General features: G+C 39.0%; 1 long non-coding RNA gene across 3 annotated transcripts in view; it reads left to right on the forward strand.

The window, feature by feature from the left end:
* Positions 1-12,877, forward strand: part of LOC134462573 (uncharacterized) — a 66,979-nt gene extending 54,102 nt beyond the window's left edge. Inside the window, exons 4-5 of one of the 3 annotated variants that reach the window (XR_010037544.1) lie at positions 3,279-3,372; positions 12,793-12,877. This is a non-coding gene — a long non-coding RNA (uncharacterized LOC134462573). The other 2 variants (XR_010037543.1, XR_010037542.1) reach the window with 2 other exon arrangements.
* The last annotated feature ends 3,838 nt before the right edge of the window (positions 12,878-16,715 follow it).

Below are 16,715 nucleotides of genomic sequence, written 5' to 3' on the forward strand. Positions count from 1 at the left end.
CCCTCGAATAATTCTTTTTTTTATTTTTTATTAAAACCCTTATTTTTTCAGAATTATCCCCAAATAGTTCGTTTTGAATGCTAACCCCATTTTAAGACTACAAACAAAGTTTTCAGCAACTTGAATATTTATTATTGGCTGTTGCATTTAATCAACATCTCATCAATAAATAAATCTTTATGAATGCAGTCTGCAAGCTCTCAGATGATCTGATGTCATTAAAAAAATACTGAAGACTGTCAATGAGAGCAAGGTAGGCACCTCACCCCACACTGCTCCAGGAAAATGTAGGCCCTGTATGAGAGAAATTTTCTCCCCTCCTGTCACTGAAAACTAAGTATCTGCTGTGTGTGTGAATCCGTGTGTTTTGTGCTTACAAAGGCCTTATGATCTTTTTTTTCCAATTTTTTTTGTTTTGTTTCGGGGGGCTTTATTGGGAGGAATTTGGAAAAACTGGCACTCTGGGACTTTTAATTGAGTACCCCTGCTGTAGAACTTCTCAATTCACTTTTGCCCATAGAATCTCCATTTTTTGCCCTGACTTCTATTGCTCTGTCTTCTTTTGTAGTATTATCCTTCTTTTGTGCTGTATTATTTTTTGGCTTCAGTGTTATGGCCTATGTGGCTAAATAGGTAGATTCAATGGTAAATGTCATAATTGTTGCTCTTGTTTAGGTAGGAGAGTGCAGAAAAAGCCACTCATACAAACCACTTGATAACACACAAGATAGGAACCAAAAGATCAGAAACACAGGGGTGAATGTTGCCAGTGGGGCGACATTGTGGTAGAAGCATCTTTTGAATATACACAGAGGAGGCATATCAACCCTAACAACACCTTACCAACGTATGGTAATAATTTTCTATATAATTTTGTTGGCTCACATTTTCAATACTTCAATCAATCAATCAATCAATAAAAAATACTTATATAGCACATTATCATACATAAATGGCATTCAATGTGCTAGAGTAGAGAAAAGAGAAGAAAAATAAACTATATTGTATTATAGATAGTATGGAATGAACTAACTATCACCAAAGGCAGATGAGAATAAAGCTGTTTTTAATTTCTTTTTAAAACAAGATACTGTTGGGGCAGTTGTAACTTGGACAGGAAGTTGGTTCCAGCATTTAATGACTAAATGCCATTTCACCCTGTCTCGACTTAACCCTAGGCACAACCAGTAGAGGAAATTCTGAAGACCTCAGACATCTATTACGATGATATTGCTCAAGCATGTTTACAATATACTTAGGGCCTAAGCCATTTAGTGACTTATAAACTAACAGAAGAGTTTTAAACTCAATTCTAAATCTCACTGGTAAGTGCAATGATCTTAGTACTGTAGTGATGGACTTGATGCTTTGTTTGTCAAATACTTGTGCCATGACTTTTTTACACACTGCCATCTCAAGAGGGTATGGTTTTCATCAGCTGTTGAAGCTTAAGATTCGTCGGGATGTTGGCTTTTGACTTTCATATCACCTCAAGCCAGAGAAGCTGACAGGGGGAGCCAAGGGGTCAGTTGTTTCGGGCCCAGGAAGAGAGCGGGGGGCCCTGAAGTAGGTACTCAGTACATTGTATGTATTGGGTGGCGGGGGCTTTCAGATGTTGGGGGGTCAGTGGCCCTGTCAGCGGCCCTGCCTCCAGTAATGGCCTTGTAAGAATGTGGCCTTGTGTGACATGATCTAAACTTGGTGCCTTGGAAGACAGTGTGTAATCTGCTGTGCTTGCATCGGAAACAGAGCCATAAGATTGTAGAGTAACTTGTCTGGAATTACATGTGATACATGAGCACTCTACAGTGTATACACTTTTAGCAGTGATGGAGCACATTGTCATTCCAAGACTTTGTCAAGTTAAAGCTATGGGTGTCCAAAGAAAGTTACTTTTCTTTCGAAATCAGTACAAATTGTGTTGTGCGAGTAGACCTACATTCATCAGGATTTTTTTCTCCCGTATCTGTTTGGTCTTTGCATACATTCACATGTAGTGGTTAACATATAATATGCAATACAACGTGGATAGAGTGTTGAAAAATATGGAGCAAAGAGAATATCTTTAAGGCATCTAATATAGATTGTACTCATACGCAACATACTGTATATCAGATGTTTCAGATAATAGCATGTAGGAGAAATGTAAAAAACATTTGGGGGTGATTGTTCTTCCTGATATCCTTCATATTATTGATGGGAGACTATAGGAGGACTATATAGGAGATCATGCTATCTGAGATGTAAACCTGTGTCCATGTGAATGCCTGTACATATTCCATGCAATACAATAGAAATAAAAGGTATAATACCAGTTTCTGGTTACAGTACCAACTTTGAATCAAAGAACAACCGTATAATGTAAACAAATGAGAGACGGCCTGAACTATAGAGAATAATTTTGGCAGTTATTGTGACATACTTGAAACTCAGCAATGAGTGCAATGGAAGGCCAAAATGTTAGTCACTTAAACAAATAAGGCTACTTTGGCAAACTAGACCCTGAATTATTCATGTGTTTTACTCCTTTTTACAAATTCCGGCACCTATAGTATATTAAATTCCTTTTGAAATAATTACTAATTGACAATCAGAGCCTTACAACATGTGTGTTGATGTCTTATTTTTAATACTTAGGCTGAAAGTGGATCTGTGTTGACAGAAACTTTGACATCATAAGATAAGTAAATAAAACCAATAAAAAATGTCATCGGATCCGTTTGTCCCCAGTCCATGTACTTATTTGGTTGAAATACAAATATAGACCTTGAATGAGGTTTGTGGTCTCAGTGTCTTGTGAAAGTATATGGCAGTTTTCCACATAGCTTCTGCAGTCCCTGAAGGGTATTGTGTTAACGTCAGTACTTGCTTTAGACTGTGGGGGTCTGGCCAACATGTAAATTGGGCTTAGATCTCCCACTATGCAGATTTGCATAATGCAGATCATGTCTCAGTTTGAGAGGAAACCTAAGTTTGCGTCACATGACAGTTCAGTGTGTTGCTGTTTAGTATCGCCCCCTAATGTCACTCCACTTACTGTACACACATCACACTCCATTACGAGCACGAGTTGTAAACTTCTGTACTAGTGACAAGTCAGAGAACAAAGCAAAAATAATATATTGACAAAATTGAAACCATACAATATTTCTATATCATACAGGTTGATGGGGTATTACTGTGCGATTTTTATTTTAAGGTATCCAGTGATTAGTGTTATACAGTACTTTGTACCGGTGCATCTGATTTAATGACAGGTGTTTCTTTCCTTTTAACAGGTCCTCGGCTTCTTGACCTGTAGAGTCAGTACATTCCTAACTCTCCTCAAGTCCTCCCCAAGTGCTAAGCTTACACCTTTTTATACCTGCACAGGTGAGTTGACTTTTGTACCCATCTCAACTGTTAGGGCTTAAGTTCCTTGTCTATGTTCAGCATTTACTTCAGCCTCCAGCTCATGCACCTGTAACATTCAACTATGAATTGTTGACAGTTGATGAATGGGTTAAATCAAATTAATATCACAATGAAACTGAAACATAGTTGTGTGCAGTATGGCTGTATTTACAGCAGGCATAGTATGGTATATTACATTTAAAATGGAACTTAAGATTTATGTCAAGATGCAAGGTCCTGTCCTTCATTTTAGGCCTGGCTTATTAAAGGTCAGGCAGTTTTCACCCACAGCAATGAAAGCTGCTGAAATCCAACTCAAGCTAGCACATGTGATCAAATGAGCTAAATAAACCAATAAAATGTGACATCCGATATATAGCAGGTCCATACTATGTGCTGTATGTGGACCAGAGACAAATATAGAATCTTAGCCCTTAGTACTTAGCATAATCCTCCTGGGGGAAAATGGCACATTTCCACATACTTTGTGAGATGCTACTGGGAGATGCTAATGCATATTACATTACTTACACTAGCAGTAGGAAGCAGGGAGAGCAAAACTAAGCTGTGATTGCAAAATGTGGTGCACAGAAGTATTACATTTGTTTGAGGTTTTATCGTAACTTTGAGGCACGACATCCCAAGGTAAATGTTATTTCAATCCGAATGTAAATATTTCAAGTTATTTTATTTTGACTTTAATCACTGTATACTGTGTGTACATGTTGTTCTAAAACATATTTACTTTCTTACTAATCTTACTTACATACTTACATACTTACCTCTAGTGTTGGCTTTTAGCAGGTGCATGTGAAATTGCACAGAGTACATGCGATTATGTATGCATCTGCATGCTTTGAATGTATGTACAAATGTATATGGATAACTGTGTGCTGTATCTGTATGAGGCACTTGTGTGAAAATATGAATACAAGAATTTTGGTTTGTATTTGTTCCACAGCTTTAGTTTACTTTATGCTGGTCTCCAAAGGATACCCGATTAAATAAAGACACTTGTGACCATTTAGGAAATCAGCCAAATGTTTTTGTTGTTGTTGCTGTTATTGTTGGATGATTTTATGATGTTCTTATTCACCATGTGGTAAATTAGCTTCCCTGCAGTATATTGAGTGTGGTAAGAGCTGAACTGGCCAAGACCAGAAGCAGCGTCATTTGTAAGGGTTGTTTTTCACTACAAATACATTAACATTAAGTTTAACTTATCTGTGTCATAATGCTTGGGAGTCACTCTATAATAAGGAGTACATTTCAAGTCCACGTGACATCAATTTCACCAACTATTAACGTCAACCAATGATCTTTTGGACACCAGCACAAATTTAACTTATCTTTTATTTAATACAAAAAGTCAACAAGTAACATTATTTTTCTCTTCAAAAATAAATATATAATACTGATTTTTGATCATTTTTATGCTGTCTGATTTTCCAAATGTCAGATTCAGTCTTCATATCATGTAAAAATGTTTTTGAAAAATTGTGCAAAATATTCACACATATTTATTCACAGTAATTATTGTAATATGACAAAAGCCGATTATGCTTTACATCGATGTGATCAGTGGTTGCCAAACTAGGGGTTGGGACCCCCAAGGGGGTAGCGGAGGTACTGAAAGGGAGTCATGGTTAACAACTAACAGCTAATACATGTATTTGCTGTCATTTGGATTTCTAGCAATTTTAGCGGACAAACTATTAATGGAAAATTTAGCAATATTAATGGGCAAAAAAATTGCCTTTTCCAAATGTCAGATTCAGTCTTCATATTATCATGTAAAACTAAATTTGTTTAAAAAAAAAAATGCAATATTAGCGGACAAACTAATATATACAAATTAAAGTTGCCTAATTTTTCAATAATATTGCTAGATTTTCCATGAATAGTTTGTCTGCTAATATTTCTAGAAATCCTTTCCTATACTAAGACTATGGTGTGTCGTAATCTGTCATAACAACTGTGTCATATAACAACTCTATCATAACAACTGTCACAAGCTAATGAGTGACATCGTTGACAGCAGCCTGATCTCCAAAAATTCCGTGCTCCTGGACACGGATGTTAAGGACACGAAATCCGTGTCCAGGAGCACGGATTTTGCCCAAATTCCGTGCTCCTGGACACAGAATTGTTTTCTGTGATGGGCACACGGAAGTGCTTTCTATAGGCTATTACCACAGCACTGTAACTCTATCATTAGAAAATACATACCAAATGCTTATCCTAAACAAAATACTTCTATAGCAATTTAAGTTGTGCCCTGACCAAAACATTCACTAACCTTAACCTGTCATTAAAGACATATTTTTGAGAAATACCTTTTCCAGTTGGTTGCTATGCTATCAAATTCATATAATGATTGAAAGAAAACTAGCTGTTCCCAGACCAAAACAATCCCTAACCCAGCTGTCAGTAAGAAATGTTTTTTTTTGAGAAAAAATATTTGAAATTAGAAAAATCCTGAGAAAACAGACTGTGGAAACATTAAGCTGTGGGAATGTAGAGAGAGCACTTCTGTGTGTCCATCACGGAAAATAATTCTGTGTCCAGGCGCACAGAATTTTGGCAAAATCCGTGCTCCTGGACACAGATTTTGTGTCCTTAACATCCGTGTCCAGGACCATGGAATTTTTGCAGATCATGTTGCTGACAGAGGCGTAACACAGTTGACGGCCATTTTTAGAGTATTGTGCTAACTGCAGACCTCAGAGCTTTCACCACAAGATCTTAATCAATTCATATTTTTATGGGCTCTGTATGCTTATAAATATAATTTCTAATTCAGGTTCTTAGGAATATGTTGAAAACACTTGACAGACATTTATTCCTCTCTAAGACCATCAAAAAGTATTGAAATATTGAAGAGGTGAACTCAAAACTTACCAAAAGAGTTAATTACATTTTATGATGCTGGTCATATGACTTACCAAACCATTGTTGATTTATGGAGGGGTTTTCAGTTTGTGACACGGTTGACACGGTTTTCTTGGACGCACACAAAATCCCTGGTTTAACAAGTTAATGTTCACCAGCCGTGGGCGGGATACAGCCTGGCCAGTGGTTACAAATCAATTGTTTGAAAGAGTTTTCTCCACCACATTATCCACACCACCATGACTTCTCGAGAGACACTTGCTATGGGTAATCAGGGCACATTAGACACTCCAATCTGCCAGGCCCCACTACCACTGCACAGGGCTGAGCTGATACCAACCAGCCTGCCCAGATACCACATTCCATGGGTTCCAATTAACAATCAATGAGCCCCGCGGCCGGGTTGGTGCAACATCCAATCAGCATGCAGTTCTGTACTGCACAGGTGCAGCTTGTTATTGAAGCTGAAGTATCAAAGTGTACATGCTGCCCAATATCCGCCATATTTTTGCCGTTTTTCCGCAGAACAAGTCGACTAATTTCTGCATAATGTCACAAAATCCTCGGAAAAGAATATGCAACACGGCTGAGGCGAGCGCTGAACCAACAGTATCCAGTGACGGGGACGAAAAAGACGATGAAGAGGAACCTGACAGAGAAAACAGCGACCTAACAGACACAACGCTTTTGAATTCATCCCTAGACAAAGACGAAGACTCTGGGTAAGTCCCATGGACAGCGCTTCTGTGTATTACTGAGTGTTTTTTTTTAGTCAGACCGGGCCAAGAGCTGTTCGGTCGGGGTAACATGTTTTGAAAGTCTCTGTGCATTGTTTTCTATTACAGAGATGAATACATACCCCCATCGAAGAAGATGGGGGGCAAAGGAGTAGGCCTCCTGGACATGGCAGAGGTAGATGAAGAAAGGGTAGAGGCAGAGGTGGAGGCAGAGGCAGAGGATGAAGAGTGGGCGTCCCGCCAGGAGGGAGGGGGAGAGACTTGCCCCAAACTGAAGATGGACGTGGATGGCAGGACAAAGAGGTACAAGATATACTTCCACAACAACCAGTGTTTAGACCAACTCGTACTCCTGGTCCGCAAGTTATTACTGGGGGAAATTATTCCATATTGGATCTCTTTCACATATTCATTTCCAAAGCAGTTTCACAAAAGGTCCTCAGTAACACAAACAAATTTGGGAGACGGAGGCATGCACATCTTTGGGAAGACCTGACCATGGCAGACATGTTCAGATATCTATCTCTGATCATTTACATGGGTCTTGTTCAGAAGACAGATGGCATATGGAATGTGGAACAATTGCCGGTACCTCCTGCAGTACAAGAATACAATAATAACAAAAATGCCGTTGACTGGTCTGACAGTTTGAAGTTCTTCACAAGACGAGGAGGTGGTACAGATCTTTCTTTTACCACTTTATTGACACTGCCATAATGAACGCTTTCATCCTCCACAAATACATGATGGAAAGCAGGGGGAAAGCCCTTATGTCAGAGAGCCTTCTGTGAGAAGCTAATTCTGGAGCTCCAGCGCGCTGGACATGGTGAAATTGTCCCCTCTCCCCCGCGAGCGCCACCACCACCAGCGCCACCACCTGATGCCTTGCATATGCCCTCACACTTCGGGGAAGATGGCACAGAAGGACGGTGACAGTGTGTGAATTGTAGACAGAAGACACCATGTCTATGCACCACATGCGACGTTGCCCTGTGCATGGTACCCACGAGGAACTGCTACAAGTCCTGGCATATAAAAGGCCAGGCAAACGGGGAGTAAGGTGAGTACATTGACCTCCATGAGAGGGGCGGGGGGTGTAGTCTCCAGGCTGTAGTCATTTCTGATCGAAAAAGAAAGAAAAAAAATCCCACGTGTCCACAGGGTGCCCCAGCGAAAAGCACATTGCCTGGGCTTGAAGAGCCACGACACCTCGCACAATAAGCACAATAGCTCCAGCTCTGATGACCGCCACAGCCAGGACCGGGTATCCGAGGACCGTCAGCCTGAAAATGTGTGCTATAGATCGGCCTTGTGATGTGACTGGTCTCGGTAGGATGCAAGACATCCACATTTTTCCTGTTTTTACGTGTTTTCAGTGGATCCTTTGTCCTGGACTTTTAATAAGACTTGAGGCTAGATTTTTTTCCCCCTGTTTCACCGGGAGAACTGCTTTCAGAGTGACATTTATTTGGATTAACATTCATTTTCTCCTAATTTTCAAGAAATGTTGAGTTTTATTCCAAGTAGATTTGTAACAAGACATAAGAGTGCTCTTTTGACTATTTAGTGACAAACTCCAGAGTCGTAGCTTTCAAACAAGAGCACGGTGTTAGTGTAGCACAAACAGGGATATGACTGCAACACCTAGCGTAAAAGAAGCCAAAAATGTATAAAATGTGTGTTACAGTTAAGTGGTTAATGTATAAATAATATGGAAAATATGGAAAATATGTACTATGTGTAATGCATCTAAATGTGTAATGTCTCATCCATCCATTCATTCATTTATTTATTTATTTATTTTCCATAGGTCTGTAAACCCACCAACATAATAACTTCCCACCCACCAACATAATAAAAAATCAGCAGTTCAGATGCAATAGCCCAGCCAATTTAATAATCTCCTGTAAACAAATAACTGCTGACTTAATACGATGGCAGGAAATTATTATGTTGGTGGGAAGGTCTTACATGATGTAATATTTTGTCCTATCGCTGTAATAACAGCTATAATTCAGTTTAAGTTTTAACATTTGCATAGATTCCACTGGGAAGTAAACTTTCATTGTATTGAAGGACATTTTAGGATTGTGTTCTACGTTCTCATTTCCTATCTGACAGTGACACGTTTCACAATCAATGCACATCATTTTGAGCAATAAAGCAAGGGAATATAGTCAGAGAGGGTCTATGTAAACCAGCTGTGATATAGTGATTTTACATCAACACACAGGTAGTAGCAGAGATTTTGACAGGAAGGTCTAAAGATCTAAACTGTCTGTCAGTGTCTGTCTCTGGTAGTAGGAGCCAGAAATTGTCTAAGATTCCATTTTCTTTGGTAGGAGCATAGCCTTAATCCTCTCTGGTAGGAGTGTGACGAGATCTCGTCCAACGAGAAAAATATGTATCGCGAGATTTAAAAAAAATATATATGTTTTAATTTTTAATCACTCATGACGAGTTCTGAATTGTGAGTAGGTCATTTACTCCGAGATACAACCTCCAATTCATATGAGCTGGCCAAATTTAGGATTCAATAAAGTAATTACATTACAAGCCCGTGCTCCAGTAGGCTAAACTTGTGCAGGGAGTTTACACTGAATGCACGTGCAGGCAAAGGACGGCAAGCAAAGTACTCAGCAGGGCACTGATTTCACCAATAAATCATTCATAGTGGAATTATGGGGATTTGTTATCATGGACAACAAACTGCAAAATGTGGAATCCTTACCTAGTCATTTGTTTGGAGTTGGCAAAACCAACCACTTTTCCAGGTAAGAAAGCTGTCAGTTCTTCATTGGGAAAGTCTAGACAGCTAACGCTAATCAGCTAACTAGCGATCTAATTAGCATACACATAGCGAACTGTTAGGGACCTACCGGTATAGAGCTCGAAAGTCCCGCCCCTTAGTTCCGCGTTTCACGGGACCTCAGTTGACCATCTAACAACATGGTAGCGAGTAAATATCTTCTGATCTCAGTCATGATATGCGCTGGGCTCCAAATATGCTGTTTAAGAGGATAGATAAAGATTATTCAAGCAGAAGTATCAATGTTTTGTTCCGAGGCCGTCGGCATGAAAAATGTGAAGAAACACAGCTTTCTAAAAAGTTTAGGGGTTCATACGAAAAATTAGGCAAAAATATCAGAAACAACATATATGGAGCTCGTGGCACAACTCGAAGGGGATCGAAATGCCATTTTAATACCGCCATTGGATTACATGCTACGATTTTCGGCTAAAAACGCCGTTGAGGTCCCATGAAATCGGGGGAAGTGACGTCACTTTCGAGCTCTATGGGGCACCTAAGTCTCCACCCCTTCCGGGCGGCTTGTGGGGCTGGCAACGGAAAAACTTTTGACTGGGCTGTAATGGACTGATCAAAGCTATTTTCCGACCCACCTCGCATTTCCCCTTCGATCACACATATGCTGTGCCTCAGAATTAATAACAACCAATGGTGTGCTTACTGACTTCACTTGGCAAGCGATTTTTGAGTTGTGTGTGTGCAAAAATATGTAATTATTTGGACTACACAACAGACGTCGCATGTCCGACGTGCAGCCACTTAAGCCACGGTGCAGCGGTAGGGTTGGCTGTGCCTCGGTTCACGTCAGATATGCGAGGCGCACGTGTAGTCTCCAACACAGTTTTGCACAAAAGCTAAAAAAACGTTTCTTGCGTGCCGAAAATGAGTGGTCTTACGACGCAAATCCAAACCTTTCAAATTCACTTTCATCATATGTGAAATCCGGAGCACATGCCAAACGGGATGAGGATTTAGCTTGACTCGCTCCATTAACTCGCATTCAAAATTTTGCGAGCTCCAGCCCCATAGATCGGAAGTAGAAGGGCGTGACTTAGGTGCCCCAAGCATTAGCAAACTATTAAGGCCTTCTCTTCTTTTATTCTATTAAGGCCTTCATCTTGCAAAATGACACTCGTCTGTATCCACACCAATGACATGAGAATAATTTAGACAGAGCTAAATGTTGAGGTTACAGTTGTTGTGTGGCAGGGTCCTTGTTGATTTAGCCAGTGACACTGCATGAATGCTGCCAGAGTGAGAAATAGACTCCATCTCTATCAATGAAACAGCAATGTCTTCATGGCTAGAAAGTTTGTAGTTTTTCCAAGTTACTGGATGTTGACTTTGTGTTCAAACTTCCAATAATCATTAATGGCACTGTGGCAGCCCTAATCCTTTCCCCACTTTTCTCTCTCATGCCAAGTAGAAGTAGCCTATCCCCTATGGGGATGACAAAAATGGATTAATTTATTACAAAGTCTGTAATGAATTAGATTATCCATTTACAGTCCTAACTTTTTTTAATGTTTATTTTATTTTAACTTTGATAACGTTTTATTTTATTTTTTAATTTTAGAGGAAGAAGTTCATGCTTACATCATGCATGAGTTGTAGTAAAACATTTAAAAATGCATCAGGACAAGCTGGGCTACTTCACAGTGACTAGACTGGACTAGGGATGACTGGAGCACTCAGCAACTTTTAGAGGTTTTTTAAAAAATATTTTGGTGCACAAATGACTGACGTTTCGGCGCACCTGGATCATAGGCCTCAGTGAAGAGTTGTGATTGAGAAGCTTTTTGAACCAGAGTGGGGGCTTGGTGAATGTGGAGAGGTAGAGTGTTCCAGATGTTGTGGACAGCAACACAAAATGCTCTGTCATCAAAGGGGATGCCTGGAGCAGGGGATGACAAGCCAGCCCTTTGGGTTCTTAACCCGTTAAGACATGGCCCCTGTTATAAATTGGCTGTTACCAAAGTGGTGCGGACCAAATACAGTACACAATGCATTACTAAAAGGCATTGTGTAATGTCATAGTTGTGTAGTGCTATGGTCGTAAAAAAAAAAAAAGACTATTAGGGCCTACAGCTTTCACTGGCGGAACAATGTGCATTTTGGGGCTCTGAACTCTGAATTCTTAACAAGTGTGGAAGCCTGTACTTGAAGCCAGATGGAGCGATGATGCTCCTCCCTTTACTACGATTGTGTACCTCACTGTAAAAAGGAACACCTCCTCAAAGAACCTTCAGTTTTCCACTGTGGGGGATCCTTCAACAGTTCTCTGAGGGACCTATAAGTCACAGTTTAATTCTCGGAAGAACTCTACATTTTTAAGGTGCCTGAGACAACTTTTTGGGGTTCCTCATGTAACTGTAAACCTTACTGTACTTTGGTCTTAAGGAGTAAATATTACTTTATTACTTAGTAAATATCCATGAAAAGATCAAATTTGGAAATAGGCAGCATAGTTGCAATACGGTAAGCTTATTATACCTACTCTGGCCATAAGCCTACACGGTGCACTTTTAACCTTGTATTAATGTAAAACTAATGTACAACTAACCCCACTATGCATTTGCACCTATTGCTCTTGCTTGTGTATTTCCTGTGCACTTTGTATCTGCAAGTGTTGTATGCTGTGATTACATCCTCAGTTGTAAGTAGCTTTGTACAAAGCATGCAAAATGTGCATACATACAAAATTGTGCAAAACAAATCAACAAAAAAGAAACAAACGCTGTGGTTATTCTTCAATAGCTTTATTAAGGATTTCATATTATATGAATTCCTTGTTTATTTAGGTTGTCCTTACTGGTTACTCCTCTTTGGCCTGCAACACATACAAAGCAGAAGAAAGAGAATATGTGATTGTCACTAACTCTGATCTATTAATGAGATGGTTGTATACTATTGCCATTACAGTATTTCTTAAAATATTGATGTGCAGTTTTGTTTCCATAGATGTCCTTATTGTACCTTGCCAGCGTCAGCACTCTTGGCCATCAGCTTGTTGACCTGGGACTCAGCAATATCAGCACGCTCCTGAGCCTCCTCAAGCTCATGCTGCACCTTCCTGAACCTGGACAGGTGAGTGTTGGCCTGTTCCTCCTGTCAAATATACATATTTTAAAGTTTAAACAAATATTTACTTCAGATTAAGGATTTACTTGATCTTAAGTATTTAAGGCCTTTACTCACAGCTTCCTCAGCCTGCCTCTTGTAGGCCTTGACTTTCATCTGAAGTTTGTCCAGTTGTCCAGTTTGTTCTTCTTGTCCTCCCCAGTCTGCATAATTTTAATGAAAATGGTTGTAATTAGCTGATTATGTCTTACATTTATTCATATAGGTCCACTTGAATTAGGCTAATTCACCTGGTAGGTGAGCTCCTTGACCCTCCTCTCATATTTGCGGACGCCTTTCACAGCATCAGCTCCACGTCTTTGTTCTGCATCGACCTCACCTTCCAGCTCACGCACCTGTGACAACAGATGATTTGCCAATGATCAATAGATAACAAAAAACCTTGGTCTGCTGGGTGTCCTTGAAGAAATTAGATTTTATTATGGACTTTTTTCTGTCATGCAATTCTCACCCTCAGTGCCATCAGGCTCAGCCTGCTCCTCTTTCGGCTTTTGCTTGAAATGCATGTTACCGTGATGCATTACAGCTCCGGTCAGTTTGTAGTCAATTTTCTCCTTAGCATTGAAGCCTAGGATGTCAATAGCTGTCTGTTAGAGAAAAAGGTTTTTGATGTGACTGAGTCATAAATGACTAAATAAAGAAGAAGAGCATTAATAGAAGTAGAGCATTAAAACAGGATTTACAACAGAGCACACAAACAGACGATACAGTTAAGTTCAGTTGTTCTTAAATTGGGACAGTTGCAATGATTGAGGCATTATCCCTCAAACTTAATATGATTACAATTCTGTAAATTCCTTCCAAATCTGTAATATTATTTTGTGTGAATCAGACATTGGGATTAGATCCGTTATTTCATCCATTATTCTGATGAATTTACCCTGAAGAGATAGAAAAATATATTCAAATTGTTTTTAGGAAATACAATCATTTATCCAACAACATTTTCAAGTACTTACGAAACGGGAGGAGTTGTCATTCCTCTTGGCATTACCATAAGCCTCCAGTAGATGGTTGGCTGCAATGACCTGGTCCTGTAGTGACCCCTACAGGGCAATGAAAGCCATTGATGATTGTGAAGGTTGAAATTCAGTATATTATGAAGATGTAAACTCATACAGTACATCCACACAACATATGTGTATAAATTCTGTATGGATTTGTTAACCTGGATTTTTCCAGCCTGTTGCGGCTGCTCAGCTTTCTTTCCTCCAGCCACTGCAATTGTTGCAAAGTACTGGATGGCACATTTAGTGTTTACAGTCTTCCCTGCACCAGATTCTCCACTGGGGGTAAAAGCAAGAAATAACATGCATGTTTGCATCACTACCTCCTAACATTTGTTTTTCATTTTATTTTTCAATTTTTACTCAACACTTTGTTCATGGTTGTTCATTATTGATCATCAACCATCTGGTTAAGCTAAACGAATTCTCAATAGGGAATAGTTACTATAGAGTATTACCAAAAAGGAAATAAGTCTAAACATACTATGTAATTAATGAATTATGTTACATTCAATTCTTTTGTGAGTGCTATCCTGAAACAATCCGACATACCTTTTCAAGTCCTAAGAGAAACTGAGATGTTGAATTCGGCGTGTCTGTAAAATCAGCAACATAACATTCTGTCGATTGTAATGTTTATAAGAATGATCATGTAGCAATATTTCATAGAAACAGATTTATGTTCCTGAATGTAATGTCCAGGCCGTCACCCATTTGAAAATGCTCATCCTTTTCCCTACAACCCCCACCTCTGCAATGCAAAGGATGTCACCCACCGGCAGAAGGCAGCAGTCGGACTTAGGGACAGCCTCAGCCATCTGTCTTATATAGAAACACTTGTGGCCAGTCAGCAGACCAACCCTGCTTGATATGGGCATGTTCAAGTAGGCATTTTCATCTGTGTAGAAGGGACCGTTTTAGTCATAGTAGAGATATATGGATTTTTTTATTTTTTACTTTATTGGTTATTTTCTTTGATTTAGTTGTTATTCTGTGTCTGATCCATGAATTTTTTTAGTTATCTACACTCATTTCCATGGTAACTCATTTGATCGCCAAATAAGTTATATTTTTTATAGTGTGCTCATTGCTAAGCATGGTAGTAGAGTAGTGTTTCCAGGATGTTAGGGCGAGCTCAGGACAAGCTGTTTTTTTAGCTTCATATTTTTTACGCCATATTCATGGTATATTATAGATGATGGTACTTCCCATTCCCAATCTACTCGGTCAAAATGTTGTATGCCATGTAAATGGTCTCAGAATCATAGGTTAAAACTATTCTACTGCTCATAGGGTATGCATGAACATGACATATAGTAATATGAAAGATAATGATCAATAGCATCACATTACCATATTGTTAGTAGAATGTTTTGTGCATTATTATCAGTATTTTACTTTAAGAGAAAATTCTTTACAGCACAAAATCCTCTACATTCAAGATATTTATAATCTTATTTTAGGGTTTGGTGAAAGCCAAGCCAGCGTTTGGAAAATGTGTCATCAAAGTGAAACGTGGTGAAAATGTATGGGGTATCCATAACAATTGTAAACTGTTTCTTGTTCTTTTCCCATTGTGTGTGTGATGCTGATTATTAATGCCAACATTATGCAAGTGTAGATTGAAGAGTGCTGCGTAATGAAGCCTCCTTAGGAGGGTAAGAAGTGCATGGCTGTATGTTTGAACCTAATTCTAAGATGTCGCTACTCATGCAAGTTAGTACATATACTCATGTACTGTATCACATGTAATTTCGTAAAATGTACATTAAAGTCGTACAACTCTGATGCAAGCCAAGCATATTACACACCGACTTAAATGGCACCAAGTTTAGATCCTGTCACACAGCCACATAGGGCACTTACAAGGCTATTACTGAAAGTGAACATCTGAGATTCATTTTTGAGACACAAGTATTTGACAAACAAAGCATCAAGTATCACTGACTATGATTTTATATACAGAATTTATATATAAACCCTCAGAAAGGTGCACGTCCTGTTATGTCTTACTTTTATTACTTTGGCATGGTGAATTACACCAATAAATCAAACCAATGAACATTGTCATCTGATCCGTTCATCACCGGGCTACGTACTTATTTAGTTGAAATATAAATATAGATTTTGGATGAGGCCTGTGCTCTTGGTGTCTTCTAAGTGGCAGTTTTCCACATAGCTTTTCAGTTCCCTGAAAACGATTATTGTAGACTGTGGGGGTATGTCCATGCACGTTGGCCTTAGATCTCTGATTGATTCATTTAGGGATATTAAATATCCATTGCATGTTTGTCTTTTATGTTTGAAATAATATCTTTATTTTGAGTGTAAATCTTTGTTGGTTGATTTAAATTCTATCCTTTTTTTTTACCAATTCAGATGATGTCATTCATAGTTATGTAGTCATACTGAGGGGGGATTTACCGTTTACAATGCGCAAAGGACAGAACTGTGTGTCACTGGTCAACATTGCCCCCTAATATTACTCCTCTAACTGTGCACTAAGAAGCACAACGCGGAAAGTACTGATTCCTCTCTTTTTTATCACATTTCACGGTTATTCTGGATTTTTTAACAAAAGATCAAAGAACAAAATAAGAGAGAACCAATTGAAAGCATACACAGTTTTAATATACAGGTAATACAGGTTGGTGGTGTATTATGATGATTTTTTAGTTTACAGTGACTAGTGTGATACTGTGATTCTAGTGTGATTCAGAACATTTATTGACAGGT

This window comes from Engraulis encrasicolus, chromosome 14 (genome assembly GCF_034702125.1).
Source record: "Engraulis encrasicolus isolate BLACKSEA-1 chromosome 14, IST_EnEncr_1.0, whole genome shotgun sequence".
NCBI lineage: Eukaryota > Metazoa > Chordata > Actinopteri > Clupeiformes > Engraulidae > Engraulis > Engraulis encrasicolus.